Genomic DNA, 18,249 nt, shown 5'->3' on the forward strand with positions numbered 1-18,249 from the left:
AATCATGTTTTTCTGACCATCATTGTGGTCTTTATGAGGAGGTATATGATGGAGAAAACAGCAAGTCTAACAAAGCAACAGCAGCACAGTGGAAATAGAAGCGGAAGATAAGGGTAATTCTGTGGGAATGAGACTTGTTAAGGTTGGGTTTCAAAGCCAATCTAATGTTGTACTCTGTGCTGTAGAGAAAGACGGATAAAGTGGTAGCATTTTGTCTTTCCTACAATTTAATTTAGATTTGTTCAAAACGTTTTCTTGCCTTTTGACTTCAGGTGCAAATGACCTGGAAAACAGGTTGCCTTTCTGGTACCAAAAGAATGATGTTGGAATTTAATTCAGGACTCTGAACTCCAGTTTGTGTATTCTTGGTAATATAAGAGTTCTGGTTGAGGTGTTCATTCACAACATTTCCAAAACTGTTTCAGCTGCTGTTTGGGTCCCAACAATTGACATGAGATGGAAATGGAGCTATGAAAGTGTCTGAGAAATATCAGTATACTGAAAAAAACAAACCCCAAAGCAAACCTGGAGCAGTTCTTCTAATTGAAGGCTACTTCAAACACTTGTCTCTAAAGGTAAAGTGTCTGCCATTCTTGGCATTAAAATTGGGTGTTTTCTGTTTTATAGGTTTTATATTATTGGTAGTGATTATATTGTAATGACTTCTCTCTGTTAGTACTATGGGGGAGTTAAATCAGCTGGAATGTGCACTGGTAAGAGCCGGGAAGTCCTAGGTCACTACCAGTTTTTTACAGTATTAAGGAATGTTATGGCGGGTGCATTTTTATGTCAGAAAGAGTTGCAGAATTAAGTAGGATAACATTACTGTGTCAGGATAGTGGGAAAATAAATGCGTAACAGCTGTTATTAGACACCGTAAGTACAAAATAAATCTGTTCCCAAGAACACCATTGTGAATGAAAAAGGAGAGAGGGAGAATAATCCCTTGCTAGTAGCTTTTAGCATGGCGGGATAAGCTTCTTTCTGATGTTTTTCAGGATTTCACCAGATAGACTAGGGATTCTTATACAGATATTGTTACCTTGGCAGAAAACTCAGGTGTCTAATCTTTATTAAGTTTGTTTTTACTAAAGATTCAGTAAACTGGAGGAAAATTGGTACTTACAGCAGATTTGCATATTATTTGGTTTTGATGAAAATGTTGGTTTTGCCAAACCTTCTGGAACCTGCAGGGAATTGGAAGAAAAAAAAACCCCAACAGTTACTCATACACTTCTGTTTTTCTATTTGGAATTTCTGCTTCTTTTTAACAGATGTCTGTATGTTTCAATTTTCAGGTGCTGCGCTGTTGTGCCTGATCCATCGCCTTCCCTGGTTTCCAGAAACTGGTATGTATGAACTCGCAGTCACTGTTTTAAGTGATTAAAGCCCTGTAAAGGACAGTGAGTTACATGTGAAAATCTCGCTTCTGACTTAGTGATAACATGGGAAGTATCCAAAATAAGTCAGTCCATGTAACACATACTTTTTGGTTTCCAGTTCCCATGGGAATATGTCAGCAGACAAGCTACGCTATTAAGTTAACCAACACAAATTTGCCTTACAATTTTTCCATTCATTCAAATGGGACGTGAATATTTTGTTTCCTAATCTGCACAATTACCCTGGAGCTCGTGTTGCAGCATGTCAGTACAATGACAGCTTCCCCTGAATGACAACTCACAGCTATAGTGAAAAATGACAGGATTTGTAAACCAAGTTTGTTTAAAGAAAAGACTCAGTTCTTGAGTGACTCTCTTTCTCAGTGGCATCGCAGTTAATCATTACTGCATTTTACAATACACCTTAGATATACTTATTTTTAAATGGATCTAATTGGCATGCTTAAATGGACTGGTAATGATGTGTAATTCTGTGTTGCAGAATATGCTGTACTAGGACCTACTAACATAATATTGTTGATAGCAATTAGAGGATGCTCAGAGACGTTTTACATGTTCTACAATGCGATCTAGTGAAAACAAGTCAGTAGTGATGGGACTCGCAGTTTGTAAATGTTTACCTTAGTGGCAGGCTTTTGTATCATGCCTTTTCTTGTCACTTGGGCAGTTCCTGTCACTAGCCTTTTTTCTAATGGGGGCCTTATTTTTCATGTAGCATAAGCCACTGCTTGTCTCCCTGAATGTCCGTTTGTATGGCACTCTGTTATATATGATATTTCGTTCTGTTTATCCTTAAGATTCTTCAGTAGCATCTTGCTTAACGAAAAAGGTGAGATGAGTATTTTACACTCATGAGCGTAGGAAAGGAGTCTTGGACTGAAAGCTGGCTGGGAAGCTCTTACATGATTTTTATTGTCATGAATGGTGTAGCAAGAACTCTGAATATAAATCACTGTAAGGTTTGCTGTGTAGTTTAAACATGAGCTTTGGAACTCAAACTCGTGTCTGTGCTATACATTGGCTGTATTTAATTTCAGCTCTTGGGATGAGGGATTCACTGTGACATTTGTATGGCAGGTAGCATGAGCCTCTATTTGTACTCGCAGGCCAGAAGAATTGCTGCAAAGTATCTATCTAATTCTAATAATGTGATTTCCCCCCCGCCCCGCAATAAGGAAAATAACTCCCAACATTATAAGTGCTTTTGAACACTTGCAAAGCGTTCAGAAAGTTTTAAGGTGTAGTAAGACAGAAGTCTTCCCATAAGTATGCTGCAGACATTAGAGACTAAGGCTGTTGTTCTGATTTCATTTTTCTTTTGTTATATAAATATATATATATAGTACATAAAAAAAAAACCAACCCATTGGAGATTATCTGAATTGGTTCATAAAACCTTGCTGGTTTGCAAATCATTATGATATTTTAACAGCATTCCCTGTTTCTGAGTTAGTATCTGTAGGCATCTTGCATTATATTATACTTTTGGAATTGCATCTGAAACCTGTGGCTACACAATACTGTTTCAGAAACTTGGTATTTAAGGTTGAAGGAACGGACCAACTTCTGTGTAAGGTCTCCAGTGTGAAATTCTGGTTGTGGGAACTTTTACAGCTTCTCCATTGTTTCAGTAATGCCAGTGGTTTTGCCTTTTCACTGCACTTCAGTGGAAGCAGCTTTTTTTTTTTTTTGACTCTTTACTTTCAGCTTACCTTCTTAGGTTCTTCATGTTTATGGCCATTGATTTTCTTGAGATATTCCTGCAACATCTAAGAAATTCTTCCCTAATTAATCATGCCATATATGTTTGGTACCAAAACCCTGAGACTTTGAAAGAAGCACTGCTTTCTAGGGAGTGTATGCATCTATACATTTTATTCACTATATGTAGATATCTATGGTTGGTAAATGTTTGGTATATTGGTAGTTGAAGAAGGTCTCTGTGAAAAGGATGACTCTGAAAAAGCTGATGATTTTGAATTTCCAGTAATTAGATGACAGCCAAATAATTTCACAAACATTAAATAACCTTAATGAATAAATAGGATTTCTAATGCTAAATAGTTAATGACTATGACAATTTGTTTTCGGCAGTTGAAAGGCATTTAAAATATTCCAATATTTTACTGTGCTAATGCTTAAATTATATTACTTAGGATAATAATAGGACTTTAACTTGCATTTCTATTACTTATATGCCTATAAGATTTCCCACAGACATTTAGTACTAGCCACTGTGGGGCAGCTGGCTTTACCAAATTACCATTTGCAAGATCCAGTACCTCATTTTCCCCCATACCTGTGCTCTAGATACTTTTTGTGTGATGGGTTATGAAAGCTCTTATTCAGAAGAATCAGCAACCCATTTTTTAGTAGAGTTCGTTCAAAAATGTTTTGCAGTCACAGATAGTATTGCCTGGGCGTTTTACATAAAGCAAAGCTGAGTTTTGTATAATAGAAACAGAATATATAATGTACAGCAAATAGTACTTGTGATCTTTCTGCTCCCAAATTCTACTACCTGAAACGGAAGGAATTGTTTTGTTTTGTTTCTGTTTGTGATCACTCATTCACATTTTTCCAGTGGCCAACGATAGCTGGTCATAAATGAATGGATCTACGTCTAGTGAGTCTGGCAATTATTAGAACTACTTTAAGACTGTTTTTTAGAATTGCTGACATGACTGAGACTAGGTGAAAAAACATCTAATAAAATACTGTATCTTCCTAAGAAAAATGTAGAGTTAATGTAAGATAACATGTATTTGATGACAGATAACCCAATGTAAATGCATGAAATAATTATCATCACCTACATGAAGATAAATAGCTTTTCTGAACTAGCAGACTTTTCCATATAAAATGCTACTATTTTACCAGTTTTTCCCATTTTTTTTGCCAAATAAATTTTATAATGGCCATAAATAGAAAGTGTGATATGCCTACGTAAGCATTACGGTATTAACAGAGGGCATTTTCTTGTTATTCTATTTAATTGAAATAAATGACATTTTTACTTGAAAAAGTGTTTTATAGCACTGCCACTTGAAAGAAATGCTGTTCCTTCCAAATGTGTGGAATCAGATGCACACGGATGGTCAGCATGTGTGTGGCTGGGATTTTATGACCATAATGCTACCTTTTGCCAGGTATATCTGAAATGGAGATCTGCATCTGTTATCCTGGCAGACCGGGACAAGAAGCTGTCAGCCGGTACGGCAGTGTTGGAGGGGAAACATCACAGTTAGTTCATTCTGTTCTGGAAAAAAACCACTGCCACACCACAAGGACTGGTCAGGAAAAAAGTGTCCATGTTGGTATAAAAGAAGGGTCAACTAGTACTATCAAAACCAATCCACACTTCAAAAAAAAATATTATAACAGTTTGAAAGTTTTTTGCTATGAGTTGGAAAGTATTTCCGTTCATGCACATGTAGAGAGAGTAGAATGAAGATAAATCTTGTAAACATGAAAATTACTAAGGATTCCAGGCCAAGATGGATTAACTGCCAGGCAACTATTTCATATCGTATTTGGGAAGTTGATTTAGGATCCAAAACAAGTTCTCTGAAATGTCTGCATTTCATCTGACAGACTGATATCCCATACTTAATCAAAGTAGCATTTCTAGTACACCAGTACACTAAATCAATACATATTCACATGAGGAATTAAATGACTTTCGTATTTGCTGTGTGTTGACTACTCTGTACATGTCTGGACACCTCCTTACTCTTGTTACTCCTGTTTTGGGGAGAAGCAGTTCTCATTTTGCTTTTTGTAGCTAACAGTAATTTAACAGATATTAGCTGGCAGCATTTGAAAATGTATTTATTTCTCTAGATCTCTTACTGTAAGCGTTTCTCCTCAGCCTCATCAGAAGGTTTATGATGCCAAATTTGGCCTCAGACCGTGCCATCTTTTTTGTTAGAAACCCAACAATTACTTCAGTGTATTCGTAAGGATGCTATTCATATAGACTATCTTCCTCTCTCTCCTGGCATTCCTTCTTTAGCTAGCCTTGGCTTTTAACTCCATAGCAAGCAGTCACTCCTCCTATATACCACAAATAGTTATACAAAATAATGTAAGGGTTGCCATTTTACTGCTGATACTGAAAAAACATCTTTCTGTGAAACAGCAGAAAAAACATATTGTATTTTGTCACTTAGCTTTCTCATTTAGTGTCCTGTGGAAATAATGTCTAAATGTTTGGGCGTAGGACACCCTATGTTTGGTAATCCCAGGAGTGGGCCCAGCACCAGGGTAGCAGTCCAGTCCTGCATGTGATTATTCCTAACTTGTTCCATTAAAATAAGTAATGCAGTTCTTGACACACTAATGAGAAAAATAACAGCTGCACGCTGTTTTTTCCACGCTGTTATGCGTACTGACAGTCCATGTGGGTGTGGTATTAAGGCCTCATGGGCAGGCGTTTTGGATGACTTCAATATTCGCAACTGGCAAATCCCCAAATGAATCATGGAGGTCACCTCAAATGAGTTAACATTTCTCGAAATAAGCTTCTGTAAAAATCTCAAGTGTCTGGGTGGCATCTTCTGAGCAGCCAGGCTGGTGAAACTTTTCACTCGCTGTGTAGCAGTAATTGTCTTGTATAAACATGTCAAGAGTATCCCAAATAAGGCCTGATTATATGTGATGAGTAACAGAGAATATACTTTCTTTTTAAGCTGCGTATGCTTTTTGATTTTCCTTATGAGAAGATACACATGAATGTACTTTCACACAGCTCGTTGGGTTACAACTTGAACAGTATGTTAATATTTGTGTCGCTTTAACTGAAGGTGTCATCACTGAAGTATTGGGACCTAGTAAGCACACTAGTTAATGATGTATAGCTTTCTGGCTTGGCTGGGAAGAGATTTCACTACTCCTGCATGAATACAGTTCTATTGACTTTTTAAGGCCAGCTGATAATAAGTAGAACATTGCCACCTTTTGGTCATAAAGAAAAGGCATACGGTTAAAGAAGACGCATTTTATGCAGGTTGGGGATGCTGCAGCAAAACTACGTAATGGTATATTCATTTGTAATGTAACTGCTCCGTAATGGTAGCCCAGTTCAGTGGAGGTTGTTGGCATCGTTTGCTTTGATTGTGTGTATTTCATACCACGGTGATGTGTTTAGAGAGAATATATTATGCTACATACTAATTAGGCTTTCCTGAGGACTGAATTACATATGCATCGTGAAGATAGTATGAAGGCTACCATGGTTACCATTGTGCACCCAGCAACTTATTTTATACAGTGCCAATTAATCTGAGGTAATGCTTGAGAGAGAAGAACATTGAATAAGGAATGCTAATGTCTCAGCTGAAAGATGGAAATTAGATAGAAAAGCACAGCTTTTATTTAAGATTATATGTCAGGGTCAGCATTTATAAACGAATCCACCTGTAAGACTAAAACCAACAGTTCTGTCTTACATAAAACCCAGTATCTCTCTAGGCCTAACTGACACACAGGACACACTGCTGCTTTATCAAGGATATTCTCTGAATAGGAGTTTTTTCCCTTCTCATTATTTTAATGCCATATTTTTGCAATTCAGACTATAATTGGGGATTATTGCTATGTTAGAAAGGGTGCAGTTTCATGATGCAAAGACATCTAATCCCATCTAAATGCAGGTTACAGTTGCTAGGGACAAAATTTACGCCTCTGGCCAAAGACTTCTAAATGGCGAGAACTGAGCATAGTATACAGCTCTAACTCCTTCCTCTTCCTGACAGCTCAGTTTTGCTCAGGTTATGTTGCTTCGTAGTCAGCTTGTCCCGTCGGTGTGAGGTGTAAGGCAAAATTCACCTACCAGCCATACGCAATGTATGGTTATAATTCTTACACGTCCTTCTTTACATGTCCCTTTTGCATTGGGACAAATCATTTTAGTAGATGAAGAGAAACCATTCGAGAGCGTTTGGATCCAGATTCCTCCCCAGTTCTGTTGCCATTTGTAGATGAGAACTCTGAAGGAGGGTCAAGTGAAGACATTGGATAAGCTCCTGGCAGAATTGCAAATTTCCTGCTCGAATGTTTTCATTAGATTCCCTGTCCCTATTTATAGCAACACGGCATAAAAAGCACTATGAATATCTGCAGAACAGTGCTGTCTAGTGTCACGGCCACGCCTCTTAATGCTTTTTTTTTGCTGCCATAGCAGTCTTGTGGAGTTTTGCTGTTGATTGTCTCTGCAGCAGCTGTAAATACCTAGCAACAAAGATCTAACAGCCCTAATGAAGCAAATCACTTAACGATTGATAATGTTGATAATGTTAACATTTTATAGTTCTTTCAGAATAAGAAGGTGCAGATAAACATTGGCGTGAGTTTAAAAATCCTTTTGATCCTTAAATTTGATTCTTACTATTTTGCAAGAATGTGTGCAAGATGGAACACTAAATATTAAATCTTTAGAAGAAGTTTACCATTTCTTTTGATTCACCAACATGCGTGAGCAGTTGGATTTAAGTTGACTCAGCTAACTTTATACTGAAACAGATGAGGGAATCTTGTATGACCCATTCTGCTTGCTCAGCAACATCACGTTCTATGGGGCTGGCAATTTTTGGCAAAAGAGTAATGGTAACAAACAGTTGAGAGGCAGTAACTTCAGCTTCCACAGATGTCCCAGCAGTTAATAGTTGCCCAAGGCAGAACCTTTGATGCTTAAGTGATGGAATGTTTATCTTAAAAACTAGAAATTAAGCCGCTAAAATATGTACACACCTTTTCCAAGTGTTATTTGTTAACACAGTTCATTGGCTTATGTGACTTGTAACTATATTATTACTATTTTTCATTAAAAACTGTTTTGCTGTACTTAGTAAAGCACTTCAACAAAAGTAAAAGTAAAGTATTTTAAACAAAATTCTTTGATAAAAGAAAATACTGTGTTTCAGTAACTTTTCACTCTTTGTTGATAGTCACTTTTAAGCGGATTTTATAACATTCTTGATACTCTACTAGTTGGACTGAAGATGCTTAACTCTGTAGGTTTAATCACTGGACTCCTTTTACCGTATTCTATACTGAACATCTCCCTTGCAGTGCTTTGAAACGTAATATGGTTGGGAACATCTGTCTGTTAGATGCAAATCAGAAATATTTTTTTGCCCACTTAGCTTGTACTTTAACAGAGCCTTGAAATTTATATACATCTCTGTTTTGTTTCTAAGAACATGGCTTAATCAATATTTTTGCCAAAGCTGCTGATCAGAAGTAATTGTCCGCTCAAGAGGGTATAACAGAGAAGAGTTGCAGTGATTTATGATAGTAAAACGCAATTAAGTTTCTTGCAAAAATTGTTATATATCATGCACACATTTTCTTTTTTTTTTTTATGAGGAAACTTTCTTCTAAGGTATTTTCAGAAGAAATTTCAGGTTATTAGCCAAATAATTTGGGAAATGGTTAGCTGCTGATTCAGATCCTATGTATTAATCTTCCTGTTGAACTAAAAGAGCAGCTGCACGGATGTGTAACAATGAATCAAGGACATTTCTTCATATCTGTTGAAGCAAGCTCATGTTTAATCATCAAGTTCTTGTCAAAAATATTTCTGCAACCTGTGTCAGTGGAATATATAAAAGTTTAGAATGGAAGTTTATATCATTATCTCATTGTCTAATTTCAATAATAAAATAATTGAGCTGTCTAAATGCCTATCAGTGGAAAACCAATGGAAATGGAAGACTGGTAATTATGCTTAGCTTTTCATTCTGATGAAATCTGCCTGTTCTCTGAACTTCTCTTCTTCCTTGGTGAAATGATTGCTTTCTATTAGTTTTGTTATGATGTTTCCAGTTAAGTGATTTCATTTTCTGGGGGGAGGAAAAATATCATATAAAAACCTTTTGCATGTTTCCCTTTAGCTCCAGTAGCAGAAACAGTTGACTTGCAAAGAAAACCCTGTACCTGACCAACTAAAGAGCTGAGGGCTCCAGGTAGGTCAGTTGTTGCCATTGCTTGTAGGGCTGGAAACGCTAGTTGTGGTAGCAACATATTTCAGATATTGATACATCAGGCAAGGTGGTTATGGTGTTTTTCAGAGCATCTGGTTCTTTGGATGGATGGACACACAGATGGAGAAGTTCTGAGTGACTGAACATTACTGAGGTTATTCAGCAAGCTGGCACAAATTTGTTTCTCCTCTAGGAAGCCTGCAGTAGAGCCACAGGCCATTACAACTGAAAACCTGGAACTAAAAGGACAGAAGGTAATAGGGGAATACAAGGAAAATTACATTAATTAATATTATTTTTAGAAGATTAACTTTTAAATTAAAATCTTAAGATGAAGTTTACACGTTAAGAAAAAGTAGGACATGGAATAAAATCAACTTACTCCGTTTACAGTCCAAATGAAAGTACATAAAATGATTTTTTTGCAATTTATGATACTTTTAGAAATTAGGACTCTTATCCTATAAACACAAAACATTACAATGAGACCAACAAAACAATAGTAGTTTGCTTGACAGTAGCTGTCACAGAACAGCGTCTGCTAAATTATATTCAAATAAATGAAACATTGAATTACTTACCTGTTGAATAACACACTGAATTACCCTTTTGAAGAAGGGTATCCATTGCTTCTAATGGTGTTAGTTTATCCCTCCCACCCCGTCTGCTTTACCAATTTATATAAATGCCCTGAGTTCTGGCAACTTTTCTTTTTATACTTAAGCTGTATAATTTAGCATAGTAAATAGCTGAGACTGGCAAGCAGCGTGTATCTGACAGAATATCCAGTAATTTCTTTTATATTTTGGGGTAATTGTAAGCACAGAATAAAACTGATTATTTCGGCATATGTAGCAATAGTCACAAAAGTTGGTTTTAATTTTAGATTTTGCCTATAGTCAGTTGAAAGAGGATGGTACTCTGTATTGGTTAATCTCTACTGAGGATGGAAGGAGCCAAGAACTGCCATAACTACACCTACAAAACATTCCCTTTCATCTCTGTTTTGTAGCATATTGTGTGACTATGGGGGAAAAAAGTTGCATTTGTATATTGCCTGCAAGCTCATCACTTCACTGTGGAGTATTTTTTTAACCATTCTACATGAACGGTGCTGCTTGTTGTCGAGTTTGATTGTTAAGACTTTTTACAAGGTCTTTTAAGGCATAACTCCATTTGGAGTAACTTTAAGGTTATCCTGTCCTTAAGGCGGAAGTAGTAAGACTCTCTCCTATTTTCACTGAAGCGTATGTAATGTAGAGGAAGACAGTGCTTCCAGTGAACTAAATTCTTCAGTGCGGAAGAAAGAGTCCCAGTGAGCAGAGTTTTGCTCATTTACTCCCTGCAGAGAAATGACATTTGTTCTCTACAGCATTTTCTCTTGAGAGGACCAGTTATTGGCTTATGTCACAAGCAGTCTACCGTTCCCCGGTGATATATTCCTTAAGGCATACATGGATCACTTTCAATACTCAGTGATCCAAATTCAACTCTTATTGATTGTATGAATGTGCTGGGGCTGTGAGAACAGAAATTGTACTTGTGTATGTGTTAAAGTTCATATGGTTTTCTTTCTGGCACAGTGCAGCTAGGTGTTTCTTCCACTATATGTTTTCTGTGCATATACATATATACGCTTATATATGCTTATATGAATAAAAGGCTTCAGTGGCCCTCTACTATCAATTGGCTGCCCCTAATTGTGTTCAGCCCCCTACCACTGACACGGACTTGCAGAGTCTGTCTAGAGAATCCTTTACCCGCTACAGCTGGTTTGAGGGTAAGCAACAGAAAAAAATATATAAATAATAGACAATATTGCTAACTTTTTTGTTGGTCTGTGGATGATTAAAGCAACTAAATTCAAGACAAGTTGAGGGGGGAAAAAAATTACAATAAGAAAATACTGTAAAATTTGATGGAAAGCATGTGGTATCTCCCCACATCCCTTACAATCTCCATTACTGGAGTTCATTGGTGACCTTAAGTCCTTAATTATTTTTATTGGTCCTTGAATAAAACCTGTATTTTCTCTCATATGGAAAGTTTTAGGATCTTATGCTCCATTTTTCTTTTTGAAGGAGCCTTTGCTGAGATTAACTGTGTAAGAATACAGTAAAATAATTAAGTGTTCTGGTAGCTGCTGGGGTAAGCAAGCCTCACTAACTTGGCTCGGGCTGTGCGGCCGAATGTCAGGAATACATGCAGTCCGATACAGTCAGCTAGGACTCAACAGTGACTGGAACTAGCATTCTTGTTATTGAGGTGTTCTGTACGGCAATACACTTTTGCCAGGATTGAGCATGAGGGGAAAAAATAAAATTGGAAAACAATCTCAGTCAAAGAATGGGGGGATAACCCACTTGTGAACTTACTCCAGCCTGGACTCATGGCTTTTTTTAGCCTTCCTGGTTAAAATATATTAAGCCAAGTGTTCTGGTGCTTTACACAGTACATTAAACACCTTAATCATACTGTCCTCTCTTGCATTAATAAATTTAGCATTTGTATTCCTGAAGCAGCTGTTTTCTTCTCTTGCTCTATTTTAGTTCTTCTTCAGAATACAAATTCCAGCTCATTTCCATTTTTTCCAGACCTAACACTTTAAAAGTTTTGTTTTCCTGTTTGTTTTTTTAACCCTCTAGACTAAAAATTGAGTGCTTTGAGGACCACTGCTATATTTTTCCAATAAATATTCCATTTTGTTGTTAAATATTTCCTAGTATTCTTGATGAATGTCCTTCTTTAAGGAGGGTGTTCTGGGACAATATATTTGAGACAGAAGAGCTTGTTCCTCATCTTGAATTTTATTCAGAATTAATTGCTTTCATGCAGAACTAACTGCTGTGTTTCCACAGGTAAGTACTCGTTCTGGAAGCACTTCAGTTTTTACACATCAAAGAACAAGATGCACCATAGAGATGGAACTTTTAAGATGGAAATTAATAGCGTCTGTGCTTTGTCCTTCTGAAAACCTCAGATCCAAAATATCATGAATTTTGCAGTTTCAAGTTTTGGTCATAGTTGCAGATACTGGTCAATCCCACTTGTAGCTGCAGAGCTAACTACTGTACAGTGAAGTCTGCTTCTCTTTTTAAATGTGAAAAAGATTGCTTAAAGGAGATAAATTTAAATCTCAGGCTTAGATCAAATGATTTAAAATTAATATTGTTTATCAAGACTTTTTTTTTAAACTCCGGACTTGTAAAGGCTATCAAAAATAGAAAGTCCCTAAATTTCAAATGACTAGGAAAAATATTAAATTAAGATGACATTTTTCTTCTGGAAGAAATACTTCTATGAATAAGTAGTTATTAAGAGCCTGTTCCTGTTTGTACCGTGCTTTTATAGACTTAAATGGCAGTGCTTAATGGCAGTCACCTTTACCATTAAGTAATTGACTAACTCAGGCAGGATGTCTCCAGGTAAGAGTTTGGTATAGTTCCTGAAGATGTCCCCCAGGCAGCATCTGTTGTGCCTGCACCAATTGGTATACCTAACATCTTGGTAAGATAGTCTGGCCCCTGCAGAGACTCTTTTAGGTGTTTCCTGCTGCCGAACTGACCAATTTTACATATATAAACCACGTTAATAGAAGAAAATCTTGCAGATACAGAAATGGTGTCAACGGTTACATGCTTTCAATAGTTACATGTTTTGAATGGATGTACTGGGTCTAGCTGGGATGGAGTTAATTTTCTTTGTAGCAGCCCATATGGTGCCGTGTTTTGAATTTGTGACCAGAACAGTGTCAATAACCCACTAATGTTTTAGCAGCTGGCAGCTGATGCGTACCCAGCTTCAAGGCCTTCTCTGTTTCTCATGCTGCTCCACCAACGAGTAGGCTGGGGGTGCACAAGGAGATGGGGGGTGAAACAGCCAAGGCAGCTGACCCCAACTGACCTAAGGGATATCCCATCCCACACCACATCGTGCTCAGCAATAAAAGTCTGAGGTAAGGAGAAGGAAGGGGGGGCGTTAAGAGTTATGGCACTTGTCTTCCCAAGTAACTGCTACATGTGATGGAGCCCTGCTTTACAGAACAGTGGTTTGGGAAGTCTCACCTGATCTGTCTGAAAATGCCATCGCAAGGATCCTTGTGACAAACTTCTGTTGCCTCCCGGACAGCGACCAACCATCCTGCTAAAGAGATTTGATTCCATCATGTAAGTGTTACCGTATGCCAAGATGACCATTAGTTTTATTATCATTTATTTAAATAAGTGGTCTCTCTGTGTAGCAAGGGGTAAGCCTAGGATGATGCTGAGGTTCCACGTAACACGTTAGAGATTAATTTTGCAGTAATTATTTGCTTTAACCTACTATAGAAGCAAACTGCTAACTAGACCTTAAGATTTTGCATTTCTTATGTGCGTACTACTGTGAATGTTATGTGACAATGTCTGAAAGTGCAGTATATCTTAAAACAGGAGGGAGCAATTTAGAAAGAATTGCTTGTAGCTTTTTACATTTTAAACACAGCCTTCCTGGGAGTTTTGCATACTATTGTCAGGCCAAAACATCATTTTAACACTGTAGGAATTAACACACCATGTTCCACAAAGACTCAAGGAAGCTGTCTAAAGTTCTAACATTAGTAATGCTTGAGAAAAAACTTCTGCAAACACTGCAGGATACTGCAAATTGCAGCACTGGAATCTATTTTATTTTAGCTGACTACCATCACTAGATGGTTAGTTATTTTTCCTCAGATCCTGCCTTTGTGCACTACACAAAGGAAAGCGTATGTTTTGTTTTATTGCCTTTACTGTGCCAGCAAACATGCAGAATAAGAATGACTGATGTTCTGTGAGATCCCTTATCTTTCATGATATGATTTCTTTAACAGCCATTCTTACTCTTCTCCCTACATATTTTTGGTGCTGAATGCAATTCAGCACTTCATATCTTTTTTTCTTACTGCCATTCTCTGTGTTTTCTATTTTTTCAGGCTTAGAGGACCGGAATGTTATTGTAACAGTCATTGTTAGAAAAAGGAAAGGCAAAATGAGAGCTTTGATTATTCTTAATGCAGAGATTTTTTTTATCACAGTAGATATTAATAAACCTTTAATAGAAACCTGCATTTTCTTTTATCAAGTCATTATTAAGGAAAGCCTTGAGTTTGAGGATCTTTCTCCTCTTCTTCCCACTGTGCCACCCTCCCACCCTCGCAAAAAAAAAAAAAGAGGGGGGTGCCTGCATGAATAAGACACGGTGAAAATTGCAGTCTTATCCAAGGAGGACCATACTTGGGGACTGGTGGGTTATTTCATTCTGCTTGTTAATTCCTTGTTTCCTGTGCTGAGAATTCCCATAAGGATGCCAGTTACAGGGGTAAGGTTTTGATGCTAGCTGTTGACTGGACAACTGGACCACCTCCATCAAACTTACTTTACAATAAGCCACTTCATAACCATACTTTCATAGTAGGTGTCACTTTGCACTGAATTTTGCTATTGATAAAAAGGTGAAGGTATTTTAATTGTATTATCCGTAATTATAATGGTATGGAATTGATGTAGAGATTGTTATAGAGGGAGACTGACAGTGTTTTTACACTGAGGAGGTTAAAAAGCCCAGCTTCCAATTATGAAGTTGCTTTACTGCCTTAGGAGGTCAGTACCTGTATAAAGCAGCTGCAGCAAAGGTTGCGATGAAAAGGAATGAGTTGAAGTGATTTTTATAGAAGTCACACAGCAGGTCAGCAGTAGAGCGAGGAATAAATTTTAAGTCTCGTGAGTCCCAGCCCAATGTCTTTGCAGCAAATTTCTGCTGTTGTAGAAATCTCATTACTTACAGAACAGACCAGAAGAATGTAAAAGTTGGGTTACGCACACTGTGCCAGTTGGCAATCACTGTGCTCTGTTTAAAAAAACCACCAGCCAACACTGTATTAAATCTAATTAACCTTCACCTATCTCTGATTACAAAAAACCCGTGAAAGATGAAATGTCATCTATAGTAGCATTTTATGATCTCTTCTGAAATAAAAATATCTGGAATTTAGAGTCATGGGAGAGTAGTAAGCACACACTGGCAGAGACAGCAATAGAAATGTGTCAAATACACTGAAGGACTGGGTTGGGAGGGATGATTCTCCATCCCCTCAGGTTTCCTAGTTATCAAGATTTGGGGGGTGTTGTTCTCTTTTTAAACAGGCAATATTGCCCATTATGACTTTTTTTTTTACACTGGCTCTATTCTTTGTTTTGAAAACATCCCATTATCTTTCCAAACACTTTTTTTATCTTTTCACTTTTTTTTTCCTTCACCACCTCTAAATCCGTAGGAGTGTGGTGTTTTGTTTTGTTTTTTTTAACCAATGCTCAGAAACCAGAAAAATAACTTGTCATTATATTACTCTAACAATTCTGCAAAGAACATGTTAAAGTTATAGGAAGAGTTGCAAATGGGTCACTCTTTATTTATACAGAAATTACACCCAGGGTCACAAAAAAAACCTTTAAAAAATCAGCTAGAATTATTGTTCCTTTTTACAGACTTAGAGCACCTAGTCTAAAGCACAGTGAATAGAAAGCTTTCATCATAAGAATTTACTTGGGGAGAAGATCTGGCAGATTAAGAGTCTAATAAAAATGTGGAAAAGCTTGTCCAGCTTTCATTAATGCCATCTTCTCACTTTGTCTCGCTTCCCTCCCTGAAGGCCAATCTGTAAGTGTAGATAGACAACTCAAAGTAATTTGCAGCTGGCTGACACTCTGTAGAAAAACATCCCAAATATCTAAAGTTTATATGGAAAAAATAATTTTAAAATCACTTCTACTGCACTACCACGATCATAGGACACTTCGCAAACAGCCCAGGATAAAAATTCTCTATCATAGCTTAGATTACTCAAAAATGATGGCTTTCTTAATTGGAATTGAGACACATCATTTTGTGTCATATGACCCATATAAGACTTGTTTAAGGAAGAGCTTTCCCATGTACTACTGTATCTGAAGATCCTTAGGTATTTTGATGGATACATTAAACTGCTGGGATAAAAGAACATGGAGAATATTCATTCTAGTGCAGTTGGAGGTGGCCCTAATCACCCACAATGCGTGGACGAAAGAAATAGTTTTAAGAGTTAAAGCACAGTTTAATAGACAAAGATGTCTCTAACATTTCCTTGATGCTTCCCTTCTGAGTATCACAATGAACTATGTTGACAGGTAGGGATGAAAACTGGGTTGCTGTTTTGACAACCATAATTGCTGGTGTTAACAGACGTGACCAGTCTTATCAGTATGTTATTTTTTGCTTTGTAATACTATTACATACCTGAAGCACAGCAAAGTTAGGAAGTTTCAAAAGGAAGATGGCTCACATAGGTTTGAGATGTTAGTTTAAATCTAGATACTTCCTACATAATAAAACTACACGCAAATTTACCGACATGAAAACTGTTAAAATTTATCACCAATAATACCACAGATGATTATATTTGGCGCCTAGTGCAGAACATACCTGTGAAACAGGAATTACCATCTAAATGACTAAAACTCCCACAGAGACCATGGAATGTATTTATTAAGTAACTGACAAGCTGATAACAAAGACTGATGTAACAGTAACTCCAGGTTTGTCAATTTAAAATAACAATACTATATAAAGATCATATAGGAGCATAAGCCTTAGCTATTGTACTGGGTGTGCATGGGCAGGTTTTGGTAGCTGGGGGTGGCGGTGCTGTGGGAGGAGGTCAGGGTTGCCCCATGCCAGGGCCAGCTGACTCTGCATTGGACCCCATGCCGGACACAGCTGAGCCATCAGCAAAGCTGGCGGAGCTCTGTGCAAGCACATTTACCGAAGGGCAGAAAACTCCGGAGAGGGAGAGGAGGGAGCAAAGGAACAACAGAGGGAACCCCAAGGTCAGAGAAGGGAGGAGGAGGTGCTCCACGGTGCTGGAGCAGAAACCCCTGACGCAGCCTGTGGAGGACCCTTCGTTGGAGTAGATGGATATTTCTTGAAGGAACAACGGTGTGTGGAGAATCCATGCTGGAGCCAAGGAAAAGGGTGAGAAGGAAGGAGCAGCAGAAAGAGACCTCACTTAGACAAGTGATGAAGTAGAATTATCTCTGAGCAGGGTGAATAAGAGCAAAGTTCATTAATTTAAAATGAAACGTATCATTTTATGGAGGTTTTATGTGACACAGTGCTTCATTACTGTAGGCAACTATATTTGGTGACCCTTTCTGTCCCTACGTTTGTAATGACTATGCAGAAATTCCTCTTCAACTGTGCGTTAGCAAATATGATGTATTGCCAGGCTCCTGAGAAGACTATGTTTGTTTTAGGGATGCTTATAGGTATATGCAGTGCCATTTATACTGAGATTATAATTTTGCAAATGTTAAATCTTTCAGGTATTTATATGTATTTTCTGGGTACGTTTTACTTTCCTGTGGTGAATCATACAAGGTGCATAACATGGAGCTTAAAACCAAGCGGAGGTTACTGCTATGAGCTAGTGGTATAGGTTCCACTTTTACTCCCAAGGAAATTTGGTGCAGTAGCTAAGGCTGAACCTGCCACCGCTGTCACCAAGTGTGATGTCCAGATGTTGTACAGTGTGGGAAAGGGTGGCATTCAAAGACAGGGCAAAAGTCTGGAGCATTTTCTTTTGTTTACTCAGTTGGGAAGAAACTCCTTAACTTTAAAGAAACAGGAAATTAGAAACACCTCTGTTGTACCAGTTCTCATACACAGGGCTGTAACCACACCTATGTACGCATACACACACTCATACGCTTATGTCTAAAATAAAAGTTAAAGGCAAACTGTTGCTATTAGAGTTGGCCAGGATTTTTTCCAAGATTAGTTTCATCAGAAAGTGACAGTTTATTAAAAGG

The 18,249-nt window shown here is 37.6% G+C and overlaps 1 long non-coding RNA gene across 2 annotated transcripts in view; it reads left to right on the forward strand.

The window, feature by feature from the left end:
* The window catches only part of LOC134520890 (uncharacterized), a 201,257-nt gene that overhangs the window by 93,492 nt on the left and 89,516 nt on the right, over positions 1 to 18,249 (forward strand). For both annotated transcript variants that reach the window (XR_010072578.1, XR_010072577.1), the window contains exons 4-9: positions 426 to 575; positions 1,299 to 1,349; positions 9,299 to 9,370; positions 9,476 to 9,642; positions 13,166 to 13,343; positions 13,430 to 13,554. This is a non-coding gene — a long non-coding RNA (uncharacterized LOC134520890). The remainder of the gene's footprint in view (positions 1 to 425; positions 576 to 1,298; positions 1,350 to 9,298; positions 9,371 to 9,475; positions 9,643 to 13,165; positions 13,344 to 13,429; positions 13,555 to 18,249) is intronic.

Source organism: Chroicocephalus ridibundus, chromosome 9, assembly GCF_963924245.1.
Source record: "Chroicocephalus ridibundus chromosome 9, bChrRid1.1, whole genome shotgun sequence".
NCBI lineage: Eukaryota > Metazoa > Chordata > Aves > Charadriiformes > Laridae > Chroicocephalus > Chroicocephalus ridibundus.